This window comes from Bubalus kerabau, chromosome 4 (genome assembly GCF_029407905.1).
Source record: "Bubalus kerabau isolate K-KA32 ecotype Philippines breed swamp buffalo chromosome 4, PCC_UOA_SB_1v2, whole genome shotgun sequence".
NCBI classification, from domain to species: domain Eukaryota; kingdom Metazoa; phylum Chordata; class Mammalia; order Artiodactyla; family Bovidae; genus Bubalus; species Bubalus kerabau.
The window spans coordinates 60,409,045-60,431,156 of NC_073627.1; the positions used below are offsets into that span (position 1 = coordinate 60,409,045).

The window sequence follows — 22,112 nt, forward strand, 5'->3', positions numbered from 1 at the left end:
TTGGCAAAGTAATGTCTCTGCTTTTGACTATGCTATCTAGGTTGGTCATAACTTTCCTTCAAAGGAGTAAGCATCTTTTAATTTCATGACTTCAGTCACCATCTGCACTGATTTTGGAGCCCCCAAAAATAAAGTCTGACACTGTTTCCAATGTTTCCTCATCTATTTCCCATGAAGTGATGGGACAGGATGCCATGATCTTCATTTTTTGAATGTTGAGCTTTAAGCCAACTTTTTCACTCTCCACTTGCACTTTCATCAAGAGGCTTTTGAGTTCCTCTTCACTTTCTGCCATAAGGGTGGTGTCATCTGCATATCTGAGTTTATTGATATTTCTCCTGGCAAATCTTGATTCCAGCTTGTGTTTCTTCCAGTCCAACGTATCTCATGATGTACTCTGCATATAAGTTAAATAAGCAGGGTGACAATATACAGCCTTGACATACTCCTTTTCCTATTTGGAACCATAGACTGGCATTTACTCATTATACAATAAAAAGATCTGGGGAATAATTTAACTATTCTCTTCCTATTGTTGTTTAGTCCCTCAATCATAACCGACTTTCTGCGACCCCCAAGAACTGCAGCACACCAGGCTTCTCTGTCGTTCACTGCCTCCCAAAATTTCCTGAAACTCATGTCCATTGAGTCAGAAATGCCATCCAAGCATCTCATCCTCTGTCGTACCCTTCCCCTCCCACCTTTAATCTTTCCCAGAATCAGGATCTTTTATTGAGTCAGTTCTTTGCATCAGGTGGCCAAAGTATTGGTGCTTCAACTTCAGCATCAGTCCTTCCAATGAATATTCAGGGTTGATTTCCATTAGGACTTACTAGTTTGATCTCCTTGCAGTCCAAAGGAGTCTCAGGAGTCTACTCTAGCACCATAGTTCAAAAGATTCAATTATTCGATGCTCAGCCTTCTTTATGGCACAGCTATCGCATACAAGACTACTAGAAAAACCACAGGTTTGACAATACAGACTTTTGTCCACAAAGTGATGTCCCTGTTTTTTAATATGCTGTCTAGGATTGTCATAGCTTTTCTTCCAAGGAGCAAGTTTTTTTTTTTTTTTTTTTTTTAATTTCATGGCTTCAGTCACCTTCTGCAGTGATATTGGAACCCAAGAAAATAAAGTCTGTCACTATTTACATTTTTTCCCCTATGTATTTGCCATGAACTGATAGGACCAGATGACATAATATTAGTTTTTTGGATGACAGATTTTAAGCCAGCTTTTTCACTCTCCTCTTTCATCATTATTAGAGACTCTTTAGTTTCTCTTAGCTTTCTGCAATTAGGGTGCTGTCATCTTCATATCTGAGGTTATTGATATTTCTCTTAGGAATCTTGATTCCAGCTTGTGCTTCATCTTGCCCAGCATTTCACATGATGTACTCTGCATGTAAGTTATATAAGCAGGGTGACAATATATAGCCTTGACATAATCCTTTTCCAATTATGAACCATTCCATTGTTCCATGTCTGGTCCTAACTGTTGCTTCTTGATCAGCACACAGGTTTCTCAGAAGACAGGTAAGTTGGTCAGGTAATCCCACTTCTTTAAGAATTTTCCACAGTTTGTTGTGATCCACATAGTCAAAGTCTTTAACATAGTCAGTGAAGCAGAAGTAGATGCTTTTCTGGAATTTACTTGCTTTTCTGGCTCCTCTGCCTTTTCTAAATCCAGTTTGTACATCAGGAAGTTCTCGTTCATGTACTGTTGAAGTCTAATCTTGGATGATTTTGAGCATTACCTTGCTAACATGGGAAATGAATGCAATTGTGCGGTAGTCTGAACATTCTTTGGCATTGCTTTCCTTTGGGATTGGAATGAAAACTGACCTTTCCAGTCCTGTGGCCACTGTTGAGTTTTCCAAATTTGCTGGCATATTGAGCACAGCACTTTCACAGCACCATCTTTTAGAATTTGAAATGGCTCAACTGGAATTCCATTATCACTAGCTTTGTCAGTAATGTTTCCTGAGGCCCATTTGACTACACAGTCCAGGATATATGGCTCCAGGTGAGTAAGCACACTGTCGTGGTTATCTGGGTCATGTAGAACTTTATTATACAGTTCTTCTATGTATTCTTGCCACATCTTTTTAATCTCTTCTGCTTCCGTTAGGTCCTTGCCTTTTCTGTCCTTTATTGAGTCCATTTTTGCATGAAAATATTCCCTTGGTATCTCTAACTTTCTTGAAGAGATCCCTAGTCATTCCCATTCTATCATTTTCCTCTATTTCTTTGTATTGTTCATTTAAAAAGGCTTCCTTGTGATTTTGGAGTACAAAAAATAAAATCAGCCACTGTTTCCCCATCTATTTGCCATGAAATGATGGGACTGGATGCCATGATTTTAACTTTCTGAATGCTGAGATTTAATCCAACTTCTTCACTCTCTTCTTTCACTTTCATCAAGAGGCTCTTTAGTTCTTCTTCACTTTCTGCCATAAGGGTGGTGTCATCTGCATATCTGATGTTACTGATATTTCTCCCAGCAAACTTAGTTATAGCTTGTGCTTCATCCAGCCCAGCGTTTCTCATGATGTACTCTGCATGTAAGTTAAATAAGCATGGTGACAATATACAGCCTTGATGACTTTTCCTATTTGGAACCAATCTGTGGTTCCATGTCCAGTTCTAACTGTTGCTTCTTGACCTGCATACAAATTTCTCAAGAGGTAGGTAAGGTAGTTTGGTATCCCCACGTCTTTCAGAATTTTCCACAGCTTATTGTGATCCACATAGTCAAAAGCTTTGGCATAGTCAATAAAGCAGAAATAGAGGTTTTTCTGGAACTCTCTTCCTTTTTCCATGATCCAGTGGTTGTTGGCAATTTGATCTCTGGTTCCTCTGCTTTTTCTAAAACCAGCTTGAACATCCGGAAGTTCATAGTTCACGTATTGCTGAAGCCTGGCTTGAAGAACTTTGAGCATTACTTTGCTAGCGTGTGAGATGAATGCAATTGTGCAGTAGTTTGAGTACTCTTTGGCATTGCCTTTCTTTGGGATTGGAATGAAAACTGACCTTTTCCAGTCCTGTGGCCACTGCTGAGTTCTCCAAATTTGATGGCATATTGAGTGCAGCACTTTCACAGCACCATCTTCCAGGATTTGAAATATTTCGACTGGAATTCCATCCCCTCCACTAGCTTTGTTCATAGTGATGCTTCCTAAGGCCCACTTGACTTCACATTCCAAGATGTCTGGCTCTAGGAGACTGATCACACCATCATGATTATCTGGGTCATGAAGGTCTTTTGTACAGTTTATCTGTGTTTTCTTGCCACCTCTTCTTAATACCTTCTGCTTCTGTTAAGTCCCTACCATTTCTGTCCTTTACTGAGCCCATCTTTGCATGAAATGTTCCCTTGATATCTCTAATTTTCTGGAAGAGATCTCTAGTCTTTCACATTCTTTTGTTTTCCTCTATTTCTTTGCATTGATGATTGAGGAAGGCTTTCTTATCTCTCCTCGCTAGTCTTTGGAGCTCTATATTCAAATGGGTATATCTTTCCTTTTCTCCTTTGCTTTTCACTTCTCTTCTTTTTACAGCTATTTGTAAGGCCTCCCTAGACAGCCATTTTGCTTTTCTGCATTTCTTATTCTTGAGGATGGTCTTGATTCCTGTCTCCTGTACAATGCGTGAACCTCCATCCATAGTTCATCAGGTACTCCGTCTATCAGATCTAGTCCCTTAAATCTATTCTTCACTTCCACTGTATAACCAAGGGATTTTATTTAGATCATACCTGAATGGTCTAGTGGTTTTCCCTACTTTCTTCAATTTAAGTCTGAATTTGGCAGTAAGAGTTCATGATCTGAGCCACAGTCAGCTCCTGGTGTTGTTTTTGCTGACTGTATAGAGCTTCTCCATCTTTGGCTGTAAAGAATATTAGCAATCTGATTTCAATGTTGACCATCTGGTGATGTCCATGTGTAGAGTCTTCTCTTGTGTTGTTGGAAAAGGGTGTTTTTCATGACCAGTGCGTTCTCTTCGCAAAACTCTATTAGACTTTGCCCTGCTTCATTCTGTACTCCAAGGCCAAATATGCCTGTTAGTCCACGTGTTTCTTGACTTCCTACTTTTGCATTCCAGTCCCCTATAATGAAAAGGACATCTTTTATGGGTGTTATTTCTAAAATATCTTGTAGGTCTTCATAGAACCATTCAACTTCAGCTTCTTCAGCATTAGTGGTTGGACATAGACTTGGATTACCGTGATATTGAATAGTTTGCCTTGGAAACGAACAGAGATAATTGTGTCGTTTTGAGATTGCATCCAAGTACTGTATTTTGGACTCTTTTGTTGACTATGATGGCTACTCCATTTCTTCTAAGGGATTCCTGTCCACAGTAGTAGATATAATAGTCATCTGAGTTAAATTCACCCATTCTAGTCCATTTTAGTTTACTGATTCCTAGAGTGTTGATGCTCCCTCTTGCCATCTCCTGTATGACCACTTCCAATTTGCCTTGATTCATGGACCTAACATTCCAGGTTCCTATGCAATATTGGTCTTTATAGCATCAGACCTTGCTTCTATCACCAGTCACATCCACAACTGTGTGTTGTTTTTGCTTTGGCTCCATCCTTTCATTCTTTCTGGAGTTATTTCTCCACTGATCTCCAGTAGCATATTGGGCGCCTACTGACCTGGGGAGTTCATCTTTCAGTGTCCTATCTTTTTTGCCTTTTCATACCGTTCCTGGGGTTCTCAAGGCAGGAATACTGAAGTGGTTTGCCATTCCCTTCTCCAGTGGACCACATTTTGTCAGAACTCTCCACCATGACCCATCCGTCTTGGGTGGCCCTACATGGCATGGCTTAGTTTCACTGAGTTAGACAAGACTGTGGTCCATGTGATCAGATTGGCTAGTTTTCTGTGATTGTGGTTTCAGTCTGTTTGCCCTCTGATGCCCTCTCTCATTGCCTACCATCTTACTGGGTTTTCTCTTACCTTGTATGTGGGGTATCTCTTTACAGCTGCTCCAGCAGCCACTGCTCCTCACCTTGGATGTAGAGTATTTCCTCACGGCCCCTGATCCTGACCTTGGACACTGGAGTGGTAAGCCATGGCTGCATGGCACTGGAGCAGGAAGCAGCAGAGAGGAGTTACCCCACATCCAATGTATAGACATTGCTCTGACGTTAATTAACAGCAACAAGTTTAGGTCTTACTGGTTTAAAAAACAATGCATTTCAAAGGCCTAAATTGCTTTTGAGTGTAATTTCAGGTGAAGCAAAGTTAATTTTAACCTGGTCTAGAATGCATAAAACATTGATGTGAACGCAGGAAAAAAAAAAAAAAAAGATTGTTCAGTCTTACTTCAAGTTAGCTTTCTTCATTCTGCTGTAAAAAAATTTAAAAAGAAGATGTGAAAAGCAAATACAACTGCAGGCAAATGTTTCATTAAAAAATAATTGATGTTAGTAGCATACTGACATCACCAGATGTTCAACACCGAAATAAGATTGATTATATTCTTTGCAGCCAAAGATAGAGAAGCTCTATACAGTCAGCAAAAACAAGACTCCGAGCTGACTGTGGCTCAGATCATGAACTCTTACTGCCAAATTCAGACTTAAATTGAAGAAAGTAGGGAAAACCACTAGACCATTCAGGTATGATCTAAATCAAATTCCTTATTATTATACAGTGGAAGTGAGAAATAGATTCAAGGGACTAGATCTGATAGATAGAGTGCCTGATGAACTATGGACGGAGGTTCATGACATTTTACAGGAGACAGGGATCAAGACCATCCCCTAGAAAAAGTAATGCAAAAAACCAAAATGATTGTCTGGGGAAGCCTTACAAATAGCTGTGAAAAGAAGAGAAGTAAAAAGCAAAGGAGAAAAGGAAAGATATAAGCATCTGAATGCAGAGTTCCAAAGAATAGCAAGGAGAGATAAGAAAGCCTTCCTCAGTGATCAATGCAAAGAAATAGAGGAAAACAACAAAATGGGAAAGACTAGAGATCTCTTCAAGAAAATTAGAGATACCAAGGGAACATTTCATGCAAAGATGGGCTCAATAAAGGGCAGAAATGGTAGGACCTAACAGAAGCAGAAGATATTAAGAAGAGGTGGCAAGAATACACAGAAGAACTGTACAAAAAGATCTTCATGACCAAGATAATCATGATGGTGTGATCACTCACCTAGAGCCAGCCATCCTGGAATGTGAAGTCAAGTGGGCCTTAGAAAGCATCACTATGAACAAAGCTAGTGGAGGTGATGGAATTCCAGTTGAGCTATTTCAAACCCTGGAAGATGATGCTATGAAAGTGCTGCACTCAATATGCCATCAAATTTGGAAAACTCATCAGTGGCCACAGGACTGGAAAAGGTCGGTTCTCATTCCAATCCCAAAGAAAGGCAATGCCAAAGAATGCTCAAACTACCATTCAATTGCACTCATCTTACACGCTAGTAAAGTAATGCTCAACATTCTCTAAGCCTGACAATACATGAACCGTGAACTTCCAGACGTTCAAGCTAGTTTTAGAAAAGGCAGAGGAACCAGAGATCAAATTGCTAACAACCACTGGATCATGCTAAAAGGAAGAGAGTTCCAGAAAAACCTCTATTTCTGCTTTATTGACTATGCCAAAGCCTTTAACTGTGTGGATCACAATTAACTGTGGAAAATTCTGAAAGAGATGGGAGTACCAGACCACCTGACCTGCCTTTTGAGAAACCTACATGCAAGTCAGGAAGCAACAGTTAGAACTGGACATGGAACAACAGACTGATTCCAATAGGAAAAGGAGTACGTCAAGGCTGTATATTGTCACCCTGCTTATTTAACTTATATGCAGAGTGCATCATGACAAACACTGGGCTGGAAGAAGCACAAGCTGGATCAAGATTTCCAGGAGAAATATCAGTAACCTCTGATATGCAGATGACACCACTCTTATGGAAGAAAGTGAAGAGGAACTAAAAAGCCTCTTGATGAAAGTGAAAGAGGAGAGTGAAAAGGTTGGTTTAAAGCTCAACATTCAGAAAATAAAGATCATGGCATCTGGTCTCATCACTTCATGGGAAATAGATGAGGAAACAGTGGAAGCAGTGTCAGACTTTATTTTTTGGGGCTCCAAAATCACTGCAGATGGTGAATGCAGCCATGAAATTAAAAGATGCCTGCTCCTTGGAAGGAAAGTTATGACCAACCTAGATAGAATATTGAAGAGCAGAGACATTACTTTGCCAACAAAGGTCCGTCTAGTCAAGGCTATGGTTTTCCCAGTAGTTATATACGGATGTGAGAGTTGGACTGTGAAGAAAGCCGAGCGCTGAAGAATTGATGCTTTTGAACTGTGGTGTTGGAGAAGACTCTTGAGAGTCCCTTGGACTGCAAGGAGATCCAACCAGTCCATTATGAAGGAGATCAGCCCTGGGATTTCTTTGGAAGGACTGATGCTAACGCTGAAACTCCAGTACTTTGGCCACCTCATGTAAAGAGTTGACTGGTGCTGGAAGGGATTGGGGGCAGGAGGAGAAGGGGACGACAAAGGATGAGATGGCTCGATGGCATCACTGACTCGATGGACATAAGTTTGGGTGAACTCCAGGAGTTGGTGATGGACAGGGAGGCCCAGAGTGCTGCAATTCATGGCATCACAAAGATTCGGACACTACTGAGCCACTGAACTGTACTGAACTGAGCATACTGACACAAAATGGAGGAAACAACTAATATGCATGGAATAAACTCAAACTGCCAAATTCTGTCATAAGTTCTTGTACATATTGTACAATTCAGACCTCAACAGGAAAGTGAATTATTTCACATATCAAGAAAATAGGAATTAGAGATTACATTTGGAAAGGTCACAATTTTTTATTACTGAAGGAAGGTAGAAATATCTTAAAAGACAAAGAAGAGCTCTTTAGTCTACATTCACGTATTTAGTCTTCATCCAACAAATATTTCACAAACTCTTTTAGAATTTTAAACTAGGTCTTGTGACTTTAGTTGTAAATGATGGTACAAAGAGTCTCACTTTTTAGCAGCTTGTGGACAAATGGAAGAGACAGAGAAATAAGAAGGCCATGTTTTCCTGTCATAGGGATAAATTAGTGTGGTGAAGAATGTGTAGGAGAGAGGATTTATCCTGCTTTGGGCAATGAGGAAGTTTCTCAAAGGTATAAGGCCTGATTTGGAGAGAAATGCACTGGCCAGCATGAGATCAAAGGTGTCTGCCATTTCCTTTCTTTTTTTTTTTTTTTTTTTTGATGAAAAATTTTTTTGAGTTTGCTGAAACCTTATGACTATTGGCAGAGAGGAGATGGAGGTGCAGGGTTGTGAGTAAATCACTACATACCTTTGGGAAACTCGGATTTATCATCTGCTTCTAAGGTTCGATGCTGAAAGCTCCTTTGGAGCTGTGTCTTTTTATTGTCTGCTCTCTCTCTCGCGCTCTGGACAAACATTTTCTTATCTTTCCCACCCCTACCGCATGGTCTTTTCTTGTTCACCATGAGCTGATTGGATTCCTGCTGTGTTTTCTATTGTGGATGATGGACTTCCAATTAGCTAGTCCCCTGCTGGTAATAATAATGCAGCTTGTTCTTTAAATCCACTAAACTCTGTTCAAGATATTAAGCTGCTCATATTAAAAATTAAAACTCTGGCACTTTTATGTTGTATCTTTCTCCATGAAATTTATTTAGACAATATATTCTCCAACTTTTCCCTAGAGACCTTTTGACCTATTTTGAAAGCAGCTCAATATACATAAGCCAAATCCACTTATTCAGTTTCAGTGTTTTCTTTAGTAACATGTAGAAAGGGAGGAAAATACCATGTAGTGAGTTGCTTGTTTATACCACTTCACCTTGTGCTTCCTGGTGGCTCAGACAGTAAAGACTCTACCCACAGTGCAAGAGTTCAGAGTTTGATCCTCAAGTCAGGAAGATCCCCTGGAGAAGGGAATGGTTACCTAAGCCATTATTCTTTCCTGGAGAATCCCATGGATAGAGGCACCTAGCGGGCTACAGTCCATGAGTTGCAAAAAGCCTGACACAATGGAGCAACTAACACTTTCTTTTTCTTCACCAGGTCACTTTACTTATATTTTTCATTGACTCTATGAGGTAGAGAATTTGATCAGATCATAAGCCGTTTGTTCAAGTCCACTCTTCTAAGAGTATAGAAACTGGGACTGAGACCCACATCTTTCTGTTCAAAATAATTGCTCTGTCCTTTGATCAATAAATTCAGGATCCAGTCAGACCTTTAGTTCTGTGAATAGAATTTTATTAGGACACAGTCATGTCCATTTATTTATGGCTGTTTTGAGGCTACAGTGGCAGAGTTGAATAACTGTGACAGAGACTATATGGCTTGTCAAGCCAAGTATTTATTATTTGGCTGTTTATATAAAATATTTGTCAATCTCTGAATATACAAAGCTAACTTATTAACTTATAATAATCACTGATAAGTTTTTACTTGCAGTCTTCTTGATTTTACTATTAGTATCATTACCAAGCTATTACAGTTAGGAATTTCATGATTCATTCAAGACATGAGGACAGTGTGTTTTTAAAACCACAAGAAAAGAAATGTTTGCCATGGGTTGGCTGGGTCACTTAAAAAAAGGTCTCAGGTCTAGAGACATCCCTCTGCACAAGCCCCTTCTGTGGGTCCTGGAGCACACACCATCTCTTCACAGCTTCTATTCTAGGATTATAGGAAACTGAATTACTACTAAACCAAGTAATGCACCATTCCTGGAGGGCCCTCAAAACTTTCCCTATATTTTTAAATTTTTGCTTTTTATTAAATTCCCCTGATTTAAATGTGCTATCTGCTTCCTGCTGGAACTCAGCTCAGAAACAGTTGATAATAGAAAATCAAGGCAGAACTGAACAAAAGCAGCTACACAGTTTGCTTGTATGCTTGTTTTTTATACTTTCCTCTTAAATATGGTATACCTTGAAAAAATCAGTCAGAATAAATGAATATAGAAGCACGGAAGAAAGTTTAAGGGGACTTGGAACCTAAGAAAGTAAGAATTTTTTGGCTTCTGTTTCATGCTACTGTGATTTACTGGTAAGAATGTTCACATATTCTTCAGTTCAGTTCAGTTGCTCAATCATGTCCAACTCTTTGTGACCCTATGGACTGCAGCAAATCAGGCGTCCTTGTTCATCACCAATTCCTGGAGTTTACTTAAACTCATGTCCATTGAGTTGGTAATGCCATCCAATCATCTCATCCTCTGTTGTGTCCTTTTCCTCCCACCTTCAATCTTTCTGAGCATCAGGGTCTTTTCTAATGAGTCAGTTCTTCGCATCAGGTGGCCAAAATATTGGAGTTTCAGCTTCAGCATCAGTCCTTCTTTCAGGGCTGATTTCCTTTAGGATGGACTGGTTGGATCTCCTTGCAGTCCAAGGGACTCTCAAGAGTTTTCTCCAACAACACAGTTCAAAAGCATATATTCTTCGGCACTCTGCTTTTTTATAGTCCAACTCTCACATCCATACATAACTACTGGAAAAACCATAGATTTGACTAGATGGACCTTTGTTGGCAAAGTAATGTCTCTGCTTTTTAATATGCTATCTAGGTTGGTCATAACTTTCCTTCTAAGGAGTAAGTGTTTTTTAATTTCATGGTGGCAATCACCATCTGCAGTGATTTTGGAGTCCCCTAAAATAAAGTCTGCACTGTTTCCCCTGTTTCCCCATCTTTTGCAATGAAGTGGTGGGATAAGATGCCATGATCTTAGTTTTCTGAATGTTGAGTTTTAAGCCAGCGTTTTCACTCTCCTCTTTCACTTTCATCAAGAGGCTCTTTAATTCCTCTTCACTTTCTGCCATAGGGTGGTGTCATCTGCATATCTGAGGTTATTGCTATTTCTCCTGGCAATCTTTATTCCAGCTTTTGCTACCTTCAGCCCAGCATTTCTCATGATATATTCTGCATATAAGTTAAATAAGCAGGGTAACAATATACAGCCTTGATGTACACCTTTTCCTATTTGGAACCGGTTTGTTGTTCCATGTCCAATTCTAACTGTTGCTTCCTGATCTGCATACAGTTTGTCAAGAGGCAGGACAGGTGGTCTAGTATTCCCATCTCTTTAAGTATTTTCCACAGTTTTTTGTGACCCACACAGGCAAAGGCTTTGGCATAGTCAATAAAGCAGAAGATGTTTTGCTGGGGCTTCTCTGCCCTTGGACATGGGGTATCTCCTCACAGTCACTCCAGTGCCATGCAGCAATGCTCCACAAAAGTATATGTTTGTCAGTTCTCTAGGACAATCGTTTTTATGACTGGAAAGATAACCCAAAGTACAAGATGCACAGGATGATAATATTGATTAACTCATTCATTCAATAAATATTTTTATACATTTACTTTGGGTAAGAATAAGAATTTAGGCTAACAATACATCTAGTGGCTGAATTACTGTTTTTATTAAAATATTTCTTATATTTTACCTATAGCATAAACCCTTCTTAAAGGGATCCTTAAAAGGAAAATGCTTCTGGCTCTGTTGTTATGAAGAAATCAACAATTGTCCTTCTCAGCTCTGTTTTCAAATGGTCATATTCATGAAGCCATCTTAAGAAACTCTATACTTCTTTACTAAGGTGAAACCCAGAACTTCTGAGGTATAGTTCAAAAAAGAAAAATGTTCTCAATCAAAGTGAGAGAATCATAAGAAAACATGAAATGCAAAGCAATGCCTGGCAATAGAGTGAGGGCCTTTCCTACTCCAGGGATATTCCTTCCAGAGAGAAACTGAACGTCCTGGGTTTATCTGATTGAAGAGTCATCTCACAGAGAGCAATGGCCTTTTTATATGGGGAGAATAAATTAAAAAAAAAAAACAACTAATAAATAGAAGGAATCTCAAGATATTGACACCTACCAATATAAAAGCTAAAAATTAAATATATTCCTGACATCTCATTAAAGTTATTCAATGGATGCACATCAGCAATAGCTTTTAGGTGCCATAGTGAAATAATGACCAAACATGGACCTTTGAACCAGGCTAACTGGCTTCACAGCCTATCTACTAATTTCTTACAATGTGAATTTAGGCCAAGTACTAACTGTAGTAGGTTTGGGAGGACTTCCATCCAGCTCCCCCTTTGAGGAAGGATTAGATGCTTAGTTGTAGAGAGTGTGGTTTAAAGGTAAACTTCAGCTCTCAGCTCTTTCAAGGGTCAGCCACAAGCTGTGGGGTCCATTTTGCCTTTCCTGGTTCAGTTTGGACCTGGTGACTGGGCAGGGAACAGTTTTAAAGGGCTGGCCATTCTTGCCCAACATGGGGCACTCTGATGGGCATTGTTAGCTTAAGAATTCTCTGCCAAGGTGGTAAAGGCTTTGTCAACCCTGCATCATAAGTCAAATTATTTTTCTGTTCAGTACTGCTTCCTTCCTATTCTCCTTATTAGTGTTTATCTCTAGCAAGTTATTGACACTCCAAACTCTCTCTCAAGCTCTGCTTCTGAAGAACCAGATCTAGGACAGTATAAGAAGTGGCCTGAGAAAGCAAGATGATAATGGAGATTTGGGAGCTTGATCGCTAGCACCTGGCTAATTATGAGGCTTTCTCCTGCCTCTACGGATCAACAGATGATCAATGTAAACAGAGGTCTCTAGCTCAAGGCAGTGGTCTACTAAAATATTCAGCAATGGTGAACTAGGAAGAGGATAGAGTGCAAATAAATAGAGGAAAACAGTAGAATGGGAATGACTAGAGACCTCTTCAAGAAAACTGTAGATACAAAGAAAAAATTTCATGCAAAGATGGGCTCGATAAAGGACAGAAATGGCAAGGACCTAACAAAAGCAGAAGAGATTAAGAAGAGGTGACAAGAATACACAGAACTAAACAAAAAGGTCTTAAGGACCTGGATAACCAATATGATACAGTCATTCACCTATAGCCAGACATCCTGGAGTGTGAAGTCAGGTGGGCCTTAGGAAGCATTATAATGAACAAAGCTAGTGGAGGTGATGGAATTCCAGCTGCGCTATTTCAAATTCTAAAAGATGAGGCTGTGAAAGTGCTGCACTCAATATGTCAGCAAATTTGGAAAACTCAGCAGTGGTCTCAGGACTGGTAAATTTTTCATTCCAATTCCAAAGAAAGACAATGCCAAAGAATGTTCAAACTATGATCCAGTTGTGCTCATTTCACATGTTAGCAAGGTAATTCTCAAAATCCTTCAAGCTAGGCTTCAGTTGTACCTCAGCGGACAACTTCCAGATGTATAAGCTGGATTTAGAAAAGGCAGAGGAGCCAGAGATCAAATTGTCAGCATCTGGTGGATCATAGGAAAAGCGAGTGAATTTCATGAAAACATACACTTCTGCTTCATTGACTATGGTAGAGCCTTTGACTGTGTGGATTGCAACAGACTGTGGAAAATTCTTAAAGAGATGGGAATACCAGACCATCTCTGTCTCCTTAGAAACCTGTATGTAGATCAAGAAGCAAGTGTTAGAACCAGACATGGAACAAAGTACTGGTTCAAAATTGGGGAAGCAGTATGTCGAGGCTGTATATTGTCACCCTGCTTATTTAACTTCTATGTAGAGTACATCATGGAAATGCCAGACTGGATGAATCACCATCTGGAATCAAGATCGCCAAGAGAAATATCAATAGCCTCAGATATACAGATGATCCCTGCCTAGTGGCAGAAAGTGAAGAGGAACTAAAGAGCTTCTTGATGAGTGTGAAAGAGAAGAGTGAAAAAGCTGGTTTAAAGCTCAGCATACAGAAACACTAAGATCATAGCATCTGGTCCCATCGGTTCATGGCAAATAGATGGGAAAAAATGGAAACAGTGACAGATTTTATTTGCTTGGGCTCCAAAATCACTGTGGATGGTGACTTTAGCCATGAAATTAAACAACAACAACAAACTTGCTCCTTGGAAGAAAAGCTATGACAAACTTCGATAGCATATTTAAACACAGAAATATCACTTAGCCATCAAAGGTCCATCTAGTCAAAGCTATTGTTTTCCCAGTAGTCATGTACAGATGTGAGAGTTGGACCATAAAGAAGGCTGAGCACCAGATAATTGATGCTTTCAAACTGTGGTGCTGGAGAAGACTCTTGAGAATCCTTTGTACAACAAGAAGATTAAACCAGTCAATCTTAAAAGATATCAACCGTGAATATTCATTTGAAGTACTGCTGCGAAGCTGAAGCTCCAATATTTTGGCCACTTGAAGGGTAAAACCAACTCATTGGAAAAGACCCCGATGCTGGGAAATATTGAGAGCAGGAGAAGGGGGTAACAGAGGATGAAAATGTTGGATAGAATCACCAACTCAATGAACATGAGTTTAGGCAAACTCCAGGAGATAGTGAGGGACAGAGAAGCCTCATTTGCTTCAGTTAATGGAATTTCAGAGTTGGACATGACTTATAGACTGATTGACAATAACAATAAAGGATGGAAATGCACTAGCAGGTATGATATATTATACAATTGAGATATATGGAGAAAATTTTTGGTATAAGGATAATAGGATTAGCAAGGTATTATTGCAAAGCATCATTAATGCACTTGTGCAGTAGTTCTCAAATTCTAGTATGCATCAGGATCACTAAGAGAGCTTGTTAAAACACATTGCTTTTTCCTGGAACTAGAGTTTGTGATTTGGTTGGTCTTCGTTGGAGTTCAAGAAATTGCATTCCTAGCAAGTTCCCAAGTGATGTTAATTCTGCTGGCCCACAAACACTCTTTAAGAATCTCTGCCCACAGCAAGATAATAAAGACTTAAGGACAAGTTACAGGCAACTGAAAGGCACAAATGAAAGCCAGAGGACTTCTTTTCTTCCAAACAAAGTAGTTCTCACTTCCTCCAGCCAGAGGGCAGAGAAAGTTAAGGACTAAGTTCAGGACTTAATAGTCAGAGTAACTGGCCTTTAAAGATGGTTAAACACTCAACAAAAGCAGGTCATTATGCCAAGGTCAGGTCCATTGTTAGGAAAACCTGAAAGCCTTACACTGGGAGCTATCTGATGTGAGCCCTTGAAGACTTTACCTCTATGAACTCTTCTGAAACTTCAGAGCCTGCAGTTGTGTCCCATGCCTTCCCTGTAATAGTTAGCACTCCCCACCCCATCATCTCTCCTGTGATAGTACAGCTGCAGAATCCTCTTCCACAGGCAACACGTGGCTCCCTCAGCATCCGTCCTGCACCTATAGAATATTCTTCCAGGTTATCAAAATCTAGCATGAGTCAATGTCATTGAGCTGTTTTGACATTCTGCAAATTATGGATAGCTGATAATATGCAAACTCTGTCTAGTAGAGATTTAATTGACTTTCTCTACTTCTCCATCAAAATAGAACCCCATAATTTTGGTACCTACCTAATAAATGCTGTTACTTTGCTCAAATTGTCAGTCTTTTCCAAATTTTCAATTATTCCAGATTTCTTCAGTATCTGGTTACCATTTCTCTGAATTTGTTTTTCCAATTATTCACCTTTCTGCCTAACTTGGCATCAACAAAGCTATAACTCAATAACCCAGAATCCTATTTGGAGTTTGGGTTGCCTTGCAACTGCTCTCATTCCCCCAAATCTAAAGCAGCCTGTGAGATGAAACTCCATGACTTGATGTAAACTTTGAAGAAGTCTCCTTCCCAGCTGACCATGCATGGACCAAAATTCTCCTTGAGCAATCCATCTTCATCACTAATGAAGTCAGACAAACTGTTCAGGTCATACCTGCCCTCATAGGAGAGGTAACCAAGGCTATGGACTATATCACTTAGGGCATCAACATTCTAGCTTCAGGGCATCAAGAAACTCAACGAGTGATGCTGCATGATCAGTATTCCTCCACAAATCTCCTGGAATCCACTAGATGATTATTCTCAGAGTTCAACTCCTGGCATTTTATTAGAATACAATCTTTTATATGAATATTTTCTTTATTATTTTAGGAATATCTTTTTTAAGATGCTTGATCTCCAGGACTCTAAAACAACTGATTTTTGTCCTTATTTGGTTTTTCAGAGATACCATCACCAAGAGTCCTTGAGAGACTATTTCTTAGGTCCTGCTTCACCTCATTCAAGAGCGTTATTTTTGTATCTCAGTTGTTCAGCTATTACTAATATTCATTTATCTCAAACAAAAGAAAGAACTGACAATGATGAACTTTACCTGTGCCCCATGATCACAGAAAACAGAAGCAGTAAAGAAATGCCCCCAACTTTTTGTTTTCCAAAATCCTCCCACCCTTTTGTGTTTTGAGAAATGGCTAACCTAAAAAGAAACACCCTGCTTTCCATATTCTGAGATAATACCCACCTCCACCCTTCCTCAGTGATTATCTTGTTTTATAAAACCAAGTTTTCTACCTCTTATTTGAGACATTTCTTGTTAATGAATATTCTTCCCATTAGGATAGCCTAATAGTGGAGAGTGAAAAGGTTGGCTTAAAGCTCAACATTCAGAAAACAAAAATCATGGCATCCAGTCCCATCACTTCATGGGAAATAGATGAAGAAATAGTGGAAACAGTGTCAGACTTTATTTTTTTGGGGCTCCAAAATCACTGTAGATGGCGACTGCAGCCATGAAATTAAAAGATGCTTACTCCTTGGAAGGAAAGTTATGACCAACCTAGATAGCATATTCAAAAGCAGAGATATTACTTTTCCAACAAAGATCTGTCTAGTTTTCCTGTGGTCATGTATGGGTGTGAAAGTTGGACTGTGAAGAAAGCTGAGTGCCGAAGAATTGATACTTTTGAACTCTGGTGTTGGAGAAGACTCTTGGGAGTCCCTTGGACTGCAAGGAGATCCAACCAGTCCATTCTGAAGGAGATCAGCCCTGGGATTTCTTTGGAAGGAATGATGCTAAACCTGAAACTCCAGTACTTTGGCCACCTCATGTGAAGAGTTGACTCATTGGAAAAGACTCTGATGCTGGGAGGGATTGGGGGAGGAGAAGGGGACAACAGAGGATGAGATGGCTGGATGCCATCACTGACTCAATGGACGTGAGTCTGAGTGAACTCCGGGAATTGGTGATAGACAGGGAGGCCTGGCATGTTGCGATTCATGGGGTTGCAAAGAGTCGGACACAACTGAGTGACTGAACTGAACTGAACTGAACTGAATAGTCCATTGTATTTTGTCTTTGCACCTGCTTTTTCTTTCTTCTACTTTTCGCAATTTTCTCCCCAAAGCCCATCTCATTGTCTGCCCTTGAGGAAGCCAAGCTGTGACACTCATTTCTGTGTTTCAATTCCCTCACCTATGAATAGGGATAGTAGTAGTACCTGTCCATACTCATTAATTTTTTTTTTTTTTTCTGGTGTGTGTATGTGAAAATTTCCGCAATGGACTAATCTGTTCCACCTATATTCACATGTTCAAGTCCTAACCCTCAGTGTGACAGTTTGGAGTTTGGGTGTTTAAGGCATGATTAAGGTTAAATTAGTCCATAAGGGTGGGGCTCTAATCTAATAGGATTGGTGACTTTATAAGAAGCTTGAAAGAGAGAGATAATTCTTTCTCTTTCATTAGGCACACAGGAAGAGGTCATGTGAACACCTAGCAAGATGGTGGCCACCTACAAATCACGAAAAGAGGCTTCAGAAAGAAACCAACTTGCCAGCACTTTGATCTTAGACTTTACAGCATCCAGAACTGTGAGGTATAAATTTCTATTGTTTAAGCCACCCACTCTATGGAATTTTGTTTTAGCAACCTGAACAGACTAGTACAATCTGTTAATTTAATACATATAAAGTATTTAAAATTATGTCTATCACATCATATGTACTAAGTACATGTTCACTACTAACATCATTGAAAAATATACAATGGCTGGAAAAGGAAATAGTAACCTACTCCAGTATTATTGCCTGGAAAATCCCATGGATAAAGAAGCCTGGTCAAAAAGAGTTGGATATGACTTAGCAAGTAAACAACAACAACAGCAACAACAAATGTTGGATTGGCCAGAAGGTTCATCCATGGATTTTTCCTGTAAGATGGCTCTAGTAGCCCTTAGTTGTCTTTAACTTCATTTGAAACAATTTGGTTAGATTGTATGTGATACTGTTGTCACATATCAGCATGTATTTTAAAAAAAACTTATCAACATTGGTGAATTTTAATTTTGGTGTAGTCTTTTTAATGTTGAAGATGGAAGAAAAAAGTGACATTTTGGGGATATCATGCTTTATTATCTCAGGAAAGGTAATGTAAACAAAACACAGAAAAGATCTGTCCAGTGGATTAAGATGATTTCACTCTAATGGCAGAAAGTGAAGAGGAGTTAAAGAGCATCTTGATGCATATGAACGAGGAGAGTGAAAAATGTTGCTTAAAACTCAACATTCAAGAAACTAAGACCATGGCATCCAGTCCCATCACTTCATGGCAGATAGATGGGGAAACAGTGAAAGAAGTGATAGACTTTATCACTTGGATATACAAATGATAGATTTGGACTCCAAATCACTTTGGATGGTGACTGTAGTTATGAAATTAAAAGATGCTTGCTCCTTGGAAGGAAAGCTATGACAAACCTAGACAGTGTATTCAAAAGTAGGAACATCATGTTGCCAACAAACGTCCGTATAGTCAAAGCTATGGTTTTTCCAGTAGCCATGTATGGATGTGAGAGTTGGACCATAAAGAACTCTGAGCACCGAAGAATTGATACGTTCAAATTGTGGTGCTGGAGAAGACTCTTGAGAGTCCCCTGGACAGCAAAGATATCAAACCAGTCAGTCTTAAAGGAAATCAACCCCGAATACTCATTGCAATGACTGATGCTGAAGCTGAAGCTCCGAATAAAGTCCACTGGGGCAAACCCAAGGAATGGATTGGAGATACAAGGTGCGGCGATTAAGTGAGACTTTAACGACAGTCTTGCAAGATCGAGTGTCTAGAGGGCAGCCACATCCAGAGTTGTTACAATGCGATTTTTATCCTCTCAGCACACAAGCCCCTCCCCCAGTTTCTCATTGGCTGAGTACTATGGGGTTAACAATCTTCCCGAGAAGGTCACTTGGATTTATTACTTTCCCTTGCATGTATTTCCCATGCATGTATCCTAATGGCTATTACATCAGCAGGCTGTTAACTCTAGGCTAGTTGTCCTTAAAAATGGACCACTTTACGTTTTTATTTCTTACAGATGGCATCACCGACTCAATGGGCATGGATCTGAACAAACCGCAGGAGACAGTGAAGGACAGGAAAGCCTGGCGTGCTGCAGTCCATGGGGTTGCAAAGGTCAGACATGATTTAGTGACTAAACAGCAACAGCTACATGGAGAAGGTGCTGCAACTGATCAAATGTAGCAAAAGCGGTTTGCAAAGTTTTATAGTGGAGATTTCTCACTGGATGATGCTCCACATTTGGGTAGACCAATTGAAATTTATAGTGATCAAACTGAGACATTGAGAACAATCAATGTTATACCATGTGGGAGATAGAAGACATACTCATAATATCAAAATTGAAACTTAAAAATTATTTGTACTAGTTTGGTTATGTTAATCTCTTTGATGTTTGGATTCCACATAAATTAAGTGAAAAAGCCTTCTTGATTATATTTGCACATGCAGTTCTCTACTTAAACACAATGAAAACACTTTGTTTTTTAAAAATAAATTGCGATGAAAAGTGGGCATTGTACAATAAGGTGGAAAGGAAGAGATTGTGAGGCAAGTGAAATGAACCACCACCACCAATTCAAAAATGATGTTGTGTATATAATGGGACTGGAAAGGAGTCCTCTATTATGAACTCTTTCTGGAAAATGAAATGATTAATTCCAACAAACACTGCTCCCAATTAGACCAACTTTAACCAGTATTTGACAAAAAGCATCTGAAAGCAGTCAATAGTAAGTCTGTAATCTTCCATCAAGATAATGCAAGACTGCACGTTTCTTTGAAGACCTGGTAAAAGCTGTTGCAACTTGACTTGGAAATTCTGATTCATCCGCCATATTTAAAAGGCATTGCTCCTTTGGATTTCCATTTATTTCAGTCTTTACAAAATTCTCTTAATGGAAAAAATTTCCATTCCCTGGAAGACAGTAAAAGGCACCTGAAACAGTTCTTTGCTCAAAAAGATAAACTGTTTTAGAAACATAGAATTATGAAGTTGTCTGAAAAATGGCAGAAGGTCCTGGAACAAAAGGATGAATACATTGTTCAGAAAAGTTCTTGGTGAAAATGGAAAAAAAAAAAGTGTCTTTTATTTAAAAACTGAAAAAAACATTTTTTGGCCAACCCAGTGCTTAATAATACTTAAAGGAAACACTTTTGTGTGGTCCTTAGTCTTGCAGGGTATACTGAATAGTTTTAAAAAGGATTTTCAGTTTGTTGCACACAGGTCAGGATCTTGGTTCATGTCTTCATGATGCTAGAAATGATTCTCTGCCTACATTTTTTGAGTTCACTAAATCCTACTTTCTTTCAGATTCAATTTATAAAATCTTTGCACCCTGCTGCTTCCTAGACAAAAGCACATACACTCAGACATTCTGGGCAAAAAGCTGAAGTACTTCTTATTTGTGTTTCTACAGTATCCTAGGTACATTTCCAACATTGCACTTGCCATATTGTAAGTGATATTGAATTTTCTTATTTATGTGTATTTCTTCCTCACTACTATTAAGTTTCTAGAGAGCAGGAAGCATTTCGCATTTTGGTTCTATATATACTGATGATGCCAATAAATATATTTTGAATTATTGCACTTAAATGTAGGGTGGTCTACATACTTTTAAATAACTAAATATGTGAAGGATCTTAAGATTTTTTTTTATTATTTCAAAACTACTGGTGGTGAGATCAAGAATATCCATAGGTACATCCATACACATGTGGACACACATACACTTTATATTATTTATTTTCAAAAATATTTCTTACATTTTTGCTAAAAATCCAGGCATGGAAATGCTATGACTCTCTATGTTCTTTTTAGTAATATACCGTCTCTTAAAACTAAACTAAAATTTAAAAATTTTAGTACTTTAAACAGAGAATTCTAAATGTTGAAAGAAAAATGTGTAGATGGTTTACTTTTACTAATTATATACATTAAAAATTTACCAGTGGGCTAGGGGAGAAGAGAACAAAGATTTCTTCCTTTACCTTATGAAGTGGAGTGTCAGAGGCCAAATATTGCCCCCCAAATTTTAAAGCTAAGATGTCGATATTATCCTATGAGGGGCCACACTGAAACCATATTCCACAATTTTCTCTCTTAACCTTCCTTTAAAATAAATATGATTCTTTCAGCAAACAACATCAATTTCCTTTTTTAATGTTTCATGATTGAATTTTAATCTGTGATATGTAATGTCCAAAGGTGTGGGCTATAGCTATAAATCAGGTAGGAGTTTAAAGTGGAGAAGACAGGCAGGCAAACATTAACTAGAGTTCAGGGAGACAAGTGCTAAGAGATAATAGATAATAGTACTTAATAGATCCTAATTCACTTTCTCTTCATATATGAATATTCCGAACCTTCAATTAGTTCACAAAATTCCCAAGGTCACGAGACAAATTTCCTCTTAAATTGCTGACAGTCCAAAGCCTCTGCACAGAGTGGGTGCTAAATAAATGCCACCAACCAATACTAGCCAGTAATTACCTCTTGCCCACATTTTCCCAGAGGCTTGCTACACACCTGTGGCATCAAATGTGGCATCCCACTGGCTCACACTGAGAGCTGCTTGAGAGGGCCCTAGGAGAGCCAATCTAGAGCTTCTCAACAGTACCATCATTGCTAAGAAGATTTACAGAGGTAATCTGCTTGACGCAGTAGAGAAACCCTGCCATTAAAACAGAAAGGGCAGCACCTTCAGAACAGAACAAAGTCAACTGTTTTACCTTCCAAGACATTAACATGATAATGTCATTGTTCCTCTGAGGTGCCCAGATTGCTAATAAATATGCAGGTGCCATTCAGAGAGACATAAATGGGCAGACTATTAGGGTGAAATGTTTGTATCCTATTGCTTGAGAACAAAATAGGCTTTCTCCCTTCACCCTTTTTTTCCAGAACTATGTTCTTATAACTATATCTAATAGTCAGGTCTCTGGAAGTTCAGTA

The 22,112-nt window shown here is 39.0% G+C and overlaps 1 long non-coding RNA gene across 1 annotated transcript; it reads left to right on the forward strand.

Moving 5' to 3' along the window:
* Window positions 1-17,539: 17,539 nt before the first annotated feature.
* Window positions 17,540-19,593, forward strand: LOC129651442 (uncharacterized). Its single transcript, XR_008714144.1, has 2 exons — window positions 17,540-17,678; window positions 19,173-19,593. It is a non-coding gene; the product is annotated as an uncharacterized LOC129651442 (long non-coding RNA).
* Window positions 19,594-22,112: the final 2,519 nt, after the last annotated feature.